This window comes from Mustela lutreola, chromosome 11 (genome assembly GCF_030435805.1).
Source record: "Mustela lutreola isolate mMusLut2 chromosome 11, mMusLut2.pri, whole genome shotgun sequence".
Classification (NCBI taxonomy): Eukaryota; Metazoa; Chordata; class Mammalia; order Carnivora; family Mustelidae; genus Mustela; species Mustela lutreola.
This window is the reverse complement of record NC_081300.1, coordinates 47,402,484-47,410,513: the sequence shown is the minus strand read 5'-3', so window position 1 is coordinate 47,410,513 and position 8,030 is coordinate 47,402,484.

Sequence of the window (8,030 nt, the reverse complement as noted above, 5' to 3'; positions counted from 1 at the left end):
TCCCTGCCAAATTTTTCTCCTTCGATGTATGTTAATGTTTTAAAATATCTGAACAGGAAGCAGGATGCAGTGAGGCAGCTGATGGTAAAATGTTGGTCATGGTAGACCCCTAAGGAAGATGAAGGACATGCAGTCCCCAAGATGTTAGAGGCAGGACATTTTTTGCTGCTCAAAAGAGATTGGTATCTGTACCTTCTGAGATTCTGGGCAGTTTTCCAGCATTTTAGAAGTTGGCGGGGGTGTGGGGAGCACCTGGCTGGCTCAGTTGGTAGAGGATGCAGCCATTGATCTCAGTGTCGTGCGTTCTTAAAAAGATTGCTTAAAAAAAACTTCAAAAAATTTGAGAGTGAAAGCTCATCTGATTGTATTTTCAAATCTTAATACTTACATTTTGAGGATAGCTATTTTTCTGTTGGAGTTTTGTATGGATTACATACAAAATTAAGATTGATTTAAATTTTTTAAGTTTATTTTATGCTTGGAAACCTCAGTTTACTCTTGTTAAAAAAATTTTTTTTATTTCCTATATGTTTCTCAATTAAGGAATATTAAAAGGGTACATTTGGGGATAGCATTACTTTTGCTGTCCTAGGCTTTCCAGCTTTTCCCAAACATAGCTAGCTTTTTAAGGATTTAAGATCAAATATAGTAGAAAGATAAAGTAGCAGAAGGAGGGGGAAGGTGGGATATTCATCACAGAATAAAGAATGAGCTACTACTTACAGCTCTGAGCTTAATCTTTCTAATGCCTTCTGGGACAGAAAGAACACATAGTCAATAGAATACTTGACACAGAATCATAAGAACAGTATATGGGTAAAGCATCAAATGAGTCAAAATTTATGAAAACTCTGGAAAACATCAAAAAGGTTTTGAAAGTTCAGTTTGAAGAAGAAACAAGTCCCTTGCTCATATTATTAGTATATTGTTACTAACAAAAACAATCTCTCAATTACTCATCAATTTCATTTATTTGAATTGTATCATATTTGGAAAATGGTAAAAGAAACATTGGACAGAGGACCCCCCAGTTCATATGTTGCCTCCTTAACCCCTAATGTGATAACTGTCTTTAGAAATAGGGCTTTTCAAGAGATTAAATGAGGCGTTTTAAGGAGGCTTTTAATTCAGTTCAGTGAAGTCATCAAGGTGAGGCTTTAATCCAATAGGACTGATCTCCTTAGAAGAAAGGGAGAGGCACCAGAGATTTCTCCCAACACAAGAAGAGAAGAAAAGCCATGTGAGGACGCTCAGAAGGCAGCTGTCTGCACCCCAAGGAGAGAGGCCTCATCAGACACCCAGCTGTGCTAACATTTTGATCTTGAACTTCCATCCTCCAGAATTGTGAGAAAATTCGTTTCTGTTTTCGGATCATCCAGTCTGTGGTAATTTGTTACGATAGTACAAGTAGGCTGATACAAACTTAAGGTAGATATAAAGATATTTTTTTAGTGGGCATCCTACTCCTTCAGCTGATATAGAAATTTTGCTTGGACAACAAATACTTGGGACAATTTCAGGTGAGATTGTGGAACATTGCCTATGATCAAGGAGGAATCATGGAGAATGGGACACTATTGGAAATCCTACAGGGGCCACTCCAGGACCACTTTTGAAAAGAAGAAGCTATAAAAAAGTGAGTTGCATATATAGAATTAATTATTAAAATGTTACTATCACTTGAGCACGCATGAATTTCTAAAAATCTGTTAAGCAGCCTTTTTAAAAAAAATATTTTATTTATTTATTTGACAGAGAGGTCCACAAGTGGGCAGAGCAGCAGGCGGTGGGGATTGTGGGGTGGTGGGACAGAAGCAGTCTCCTGCTGAGCAGAGAGACTGATGTGGGGGCTCAGTCCCAGGACCCTGAGATCATGACCTGAGCCGAAGGCAGAGGCTTCGGCTGAGCCACCCAGGCACCCCAAGCAGGCTTACTAAGAATAGGGAAATAGAAGAGGTAGGATTTTGGACTCGTGCTATTCCCTCCCACCCTTACCCAATAAACTAGAAGAATGTAGACAATTGGGGTAACTTTAGATAAGATTAGCTTTTGAGCAACCTAGTAGCCAATCATGGTCAAAGATTCAGGTGACTCAAAGACGTTCCAATCAACCCTTGTTTTTTCATTGTTTTTGACAGAGACTTGATTGATGATATAAAGGATCATCAATATATATAGATATAAAGGATCCAGTTATCAGATTTTTGAAATGACAGGAATCTGCAAGTGAACGATGCCAGAGTTTGTTCAACCGTTCACCCACTAAGAGACATTTGGGGGTTTCTAGTATCAGGTTCTTGTGAATAAAGCTGCCATGAACATGTGTATCCACAGTTTTGCCTGAAGGAAATAGTGCAATTGCTATATGCTAAATGCGTGTTTAGTTTTATAAGAAACAAACGGTTTCTTAGAGTGGGCATATCATTTTACACTCCCATCTTCAATGTATGAGTTTCTCCACATTCTTTCCAGCATTTTGTATAATCACTATTTTTAAATTTTAGCCATTCTAAATAGGTGTGTAGTGATACTTAGTGAGATCAGTAGTAATATCGACATGTGATTTTTTTTTAAATACAATGAAATTATCAACGTTTAAAAGATCCTTTTAACTCAGTGAACAAATATTTTCCCAATGAACAGTGCATGATATTACAAAATCATGACTATTCTGGTTTTTAACAATATGTCCACAAATTCTTTGACACCTCTTCTTTCAAAAGATGGAAGCTAATTCCCTTCCACTTGAATGTGGCCTTGATTCAGTGACTCTAATGAAGAGAACATAGCAGAAGTGCTGATGTGTGACTTCTGTTTAGTTCATAAAAGATATTGTAGCTCTGTCTTGTTCTCTCTGGGATCCCTGGCTCTCAGGGAAGCCGACTGCCATGTATTGAGAACACTCAAGAAGCCTATGGAGTGACTCACTCGTGTGAGGAATGAAGGCCTGATAATAGCCACGTGAATGATGTTGGAAGAAGATCCTCTGTCTTCAAACCTTCAGAGGATGGCAACCCTGGGCGACATCATAACTGCTACTCCTGAGAGACCCTGAGTGAAAACTACCCAGGGAAGTCATGCTCACAGGCACAGAAACTGTTAAAAAAGGAATGTTTGTGATTATAAGCCATTAAGTTGTGGGGGGGGAGTAATTTGTATTAGAGCAATAGATAACAAATAAGATCCATTCAAAGTTCAAGAAAGACTAAAAAATTTATTGATAGTTTCAGATGCGACATTGCTACCAACCTTTAAGAAACTACCACTTGGGGGCGCCTGGGGTGGCTCAGTCAGTTAAGTGTCTGCCTTGGCTCAGGTCCTGCTGGGATGAAGGCTGCTTCTCCCTCCGCTCTCCCTCTGCCTGCTGCTCCCCCTGCTTGTGCTCTCTTTCTCCCTCTCTTTCTCTGGCAAACAAATAAATAAAATCTTAAAAATAAATAAATAAATAAAAGGAGAGGAGTATTGATACATTTTGAAAACCAAAAGGAATTTTAAAAGTTCTAAGAAGAAAGTGAAAGTCACACGAAAACCTGCCAACCAGTGAAAGCCACTATAAAAAGTGTTGGTACCAGTCCTTCCAGACATCTGTTATAAAGTCTGAAAAAGAATTAAAAACAAAAAAGAAACACAGGAAACCAGAAAAGCCCGTGTGTGTGTGTTTAGATTTTTTTTAGAAGTAAAATAAGCCGGTAAAGTTGGTTATCTAAAACACCAGGGGTTACCCTGGGCTTTGGTGGCTCTGGAAAATACAGGTCCATAGTAAAACCAGAGAGAAGAAAACTGATGAATGAACTTAGCTACTGACTCACTAACTTTACAGCCAGGGACAGTCAGGGTGGGGCAGGTGACCGCATCTCATCTCATCACCTGGAGTTTCACAGGCTGGAACCTGCACTGCCTTTTTTAGTTTCCTTATTCCCAGTAGGGTGCCCTTAAGGAACCCCCTGATGGCCTGGTGGTTCCAGGACTGCTTTCCCAGAGCAGCCCTGAGTGTATCTAAACATACATTTTGCTCAGCTTTTCGGTGTCTCTGATCTTTCCCTTTTTTGCTCAATGTCTCATCCCCCAGTCTTCACTTTCAAAGCAGCAAAATTCATTGTGGAACAAAGTGACAGCAAATGTCAGACTTTGAGGATCGTGGCTTTTCCGGTTCCAGCCGCCTTGGTAGCTCTCCAGCACTTTCATGAAAAGTACAAAAACTGCTTTCACAAAAGAATGAAAACAAAGTGTTTTTTTTTTTTTTCTAATTGTTGTCCCAATTTTTAGTGTTTCTAGTCTCTAGATGAACCAAAAATATTTGAGGAACCATAAGAAAACTTTTATTTTAATAATTTTAGAGTTCACATTCAGACAGCAATACCATGCATGACTTGCTCTTCCGGTGTCAAACCCAGGGGGCCGTTTGGTGGACTCTGCCACCACATACATAGCCTCGCCAGCTGCCACACTCATTGTCCCCAGCCTCCTGAGAGCACACATGACTCAGCTGTGGAAGTGGCACACATATTGCGAAAACAGGCTAACTGTGCAGTAGTTCTTTTATCCATGACATGCAGAAAATAGCCAAGGAAGGTTCCCGTCCACCCTGGATCTGCAGAGTTTTCTAAGTTCGCTCTTACACAAATACAACACACAACTGACAGAGCTGCTACGCCTACCTATCACCCAATATGTCACATTAATAAAAACAACAGGGGCACCTGGGTGGCTCAGTGGGTTAAAGCCTCTGCCTTCGGCTCAGGTCATGATCCCAGGGTCCTGGGATAGAGCCCGCATGGGGCTTTCTGCTCTAGGGAGCCTGCTTCCTCCTCTTTCTCTCTACCTGCCTACTTGTGATCTCTGTCTGTCAAATAAATAAATAAAAATCTTTAAAAAAAAATAACAACAAACATGCAAGCATTATTTTACCTAAACACTTTAAAACTGAGCGAATTCTAGGACACACCTTGCTTGCACTATTTTATTTTATTTCATTTCAGTTTATTTAGATTTTATTTATTTAAGAGAGCATGAGCGGGGGAGGGGAAGAGGAGAGGCAGACTACCTGTTGAGCAGGCCCTCAAGATCAATGACCTGTGCAGGAGGCAGACCCTTAACCCACTGAGCCATCTAGATGCCCCCCAGTACTTTATTTTTTAAAATGCTACTGGACACCCATAGCAGTTTTAATATGACTCAAATGTTAGCTCTGAAGAGATCAGACACTGTTTTATGCAAAGCTATTAAGTCACCAAAAGTTATGACATGGCAATAATGTAGCAGTCCTTTCCCATTACCTTTAAATTGTATCCTGAAATACTGCATAGGCTAGCCTGTTTCTTGCTTCCCTACTGTTACGGTATACCGTGTACCTGTTGTCACGTGTTCTTCCTGCCTTCATCCCCTGCCTCTGCGCCCTCCAAAATGGCCCCCTCCCGTGTTTGACCATAACTGGTCTTCAAGGCAGAGCGAGGCCAATAAGCCCCCGTGGCCTTCTTAGCTCTATTACAGTATTATATTCCATAGGTGTTTTTGTGTATCACGTATGTGGCATTATAATGCACTTTTTTGGAGCCAGGGTAATAAATGACGTGTTCTCCAAAGAGCTTAAGGAAATGCTGATACAAAGTAGGAGCTTCAGAAATAGGTATTGAGGGGTGTCTGGGTGGCTCAGTCGTTAAGCCTCTGCCTTTGGCTCAGGTCATGATTCCAGGGTCCTGGGATCGAGCCCTGCATTGGGCTTCTTGCTCCGTGGGAAACCTGCTTCTCCCTCTTCGACTCCCTCTGCTTGTGTTCCCTCATGCTGTGTCTCTCTATGTCAAATAAATAAATAAAATCTTAAAAAAAGAAATAGGTGTTTATTAAATAATCCCTACAGGAAAAAAAGTTCTTATGCAGCTTTGACCTTCACAACTAAATAGTGGTTCCCTCATGTTTGTTTGTGAACAAGTGAACATCTGCATGCAGATGTTCACTTGAGGAGGTTTACTAAGACAAAGTAACAGTCCTAACGGAGATGGTGTTGGGGGTGCGAATGGTAGAACCTGGGAATCTGAATTTTAAGAAACTGCACAACTAACCTTGGAATGCAATTTAAAAAAAACCTCATTGCTAGTTGCTAATCCAGTACTTATTTACACCCCCTCCCCTTACTAAAAACTTATTTTCTACAGGGCATAATGTACCCAGCTGCAAACTACATTTCCCAGACTTGCAGCTAGAGCTGATATCGGAGTTTTGACCAATAAGATGTAAGTAGAAGTTGCTGGGTGTGATCCTCTGGGAAAACTTTTTTTTTTTCAAAGATTTTATTTATTAATTTATTTGAGAGAGAGACAACGTGTGTGTGTGTGCACGAAAGAGAGCACAAGCAGGGGAGGGGTAAGGCAGAGGGCAAGGGAGAGAGAGAAAATCCCAAGCAGACTCTGTAGTGAGCATAGAATCCCAATTTGGGGCCCAATCTCACAATCTTGAGATCGCCACTCTAGCCAAAATCCAGAGTTGGATGTCCAACTGACTGAGACACCCAGGAGCCCCACCTCTGGGAAAACTTTCTTTTTTTTTTTTTTAAAGATTTTATTTATTTATTTGACAGAGAGAGAGATCACAAGTAGGCAGAGAGGCAGGAGGGGGTGGGGGAGCAGGATCCCTGCAGAGCAGAGAGCCAGACTCGGGGCTCGATCCCAGGACCCTGAGATCACGACCAGAGCCAAAGGCAGAAGCTTTAACCCACTGAGCCACCCAGACGCCCCTCTGGGAAAACTCTTAAAAGATGATCAAACTCGGCCAGCACCAGCTCTTTGCCTTCTGCCTTTCCCCTTCTTCCTGCCTGGGGACTGTAGACCCCGTGTTAGAAGTAAGCATCCATCATGCAGCTAACAGGTGATGATCGTGAGGAGGAAAGCCACACACTGAGGATGAATGGCTCCGTGGAAAAAGAGAAGGAATGTGGCTCTCCAAAGCATCATGGAACCTTAGTACCAGGCCTGAATGGCTAACTTCTAGATTTCTTATTCCTTAAGAAAAATTAAAGTCCTATTTGGGTAAGCTGCTCTAAGTTGGGTTTCCTGTTACTTGGGCAAGTACAATTCCAACTGCTACAGTAGCTATACAATCAAAACAGTAAGAAACTAGAGAGCTCCATGGGCTCTGTGTAGGACCTGGGCAAGAACAAAGCGGAGTCCATCACACAAATTGGATAATGAACAAAAGCCGGGGAGAGCTGAGAGATACAATGAACACACACTCACCTCTGTCAACAACAATAGAAAAGCAGGTAAAGGATCCAGAAGAAACATAAAACTATATAACAAAGTCAACTTTTGTTAAAAACATGCCATGATTCTTTGAGCAAATGGTGGAGAATTTTGACCTCGATATTTGGAACAGTTTTTTGTTTTGTTTTGTTTTGTTTTTTAAGATTTTTAAATTTATTCATTGCAGAGAGGGAGAGCACAAGTGGGGGGGGGTGGATGTCAGAGGGAGAAGCAGACTCCCTGTCGTGGGGCTCGATCCCAGGACTCAGGATGATGACTTGAGCTGAAGGCTGAGGCCTAACAGACTGAGCCACCCAGGCACCCCTGGGACATTCTTTTTAAGTGCCCAAGTGTAGGGACCAACAATTACTTTGACTTTTCTATAGATCCAGTAATTCCACATGGTTCTATGGTAAATATCATGTTTCTAAAAATAATGGTAGTATTTTAATGCTATTACTTTTCAACATTTCTATATAATCCATAGACTGAATTTAGAGTTACAGAATGTAAATGCCCAAAACCTTGACAATAGTAGTTTGGACTCAGGAGCGGAAGCAGAGGAGAGCGGTTGATCTAAGCGCCTTCATCTCCCCTTCTTCTGTAGTGTAAAGCCACTGGAAACTTCCTAACATTGATGGATCAAAAATGGAGATCTGGGTATATCATATGAAGTTATGTGAGTAAATACGAGAAGAACTAAAAATAGTATGGGCAACAGAAATTGAGAAGTAATGGGCAGGGGAGTTGAGAGGCGGATCAGTGTGCTAAATTCCTCATCTTTTCATAGCAGAG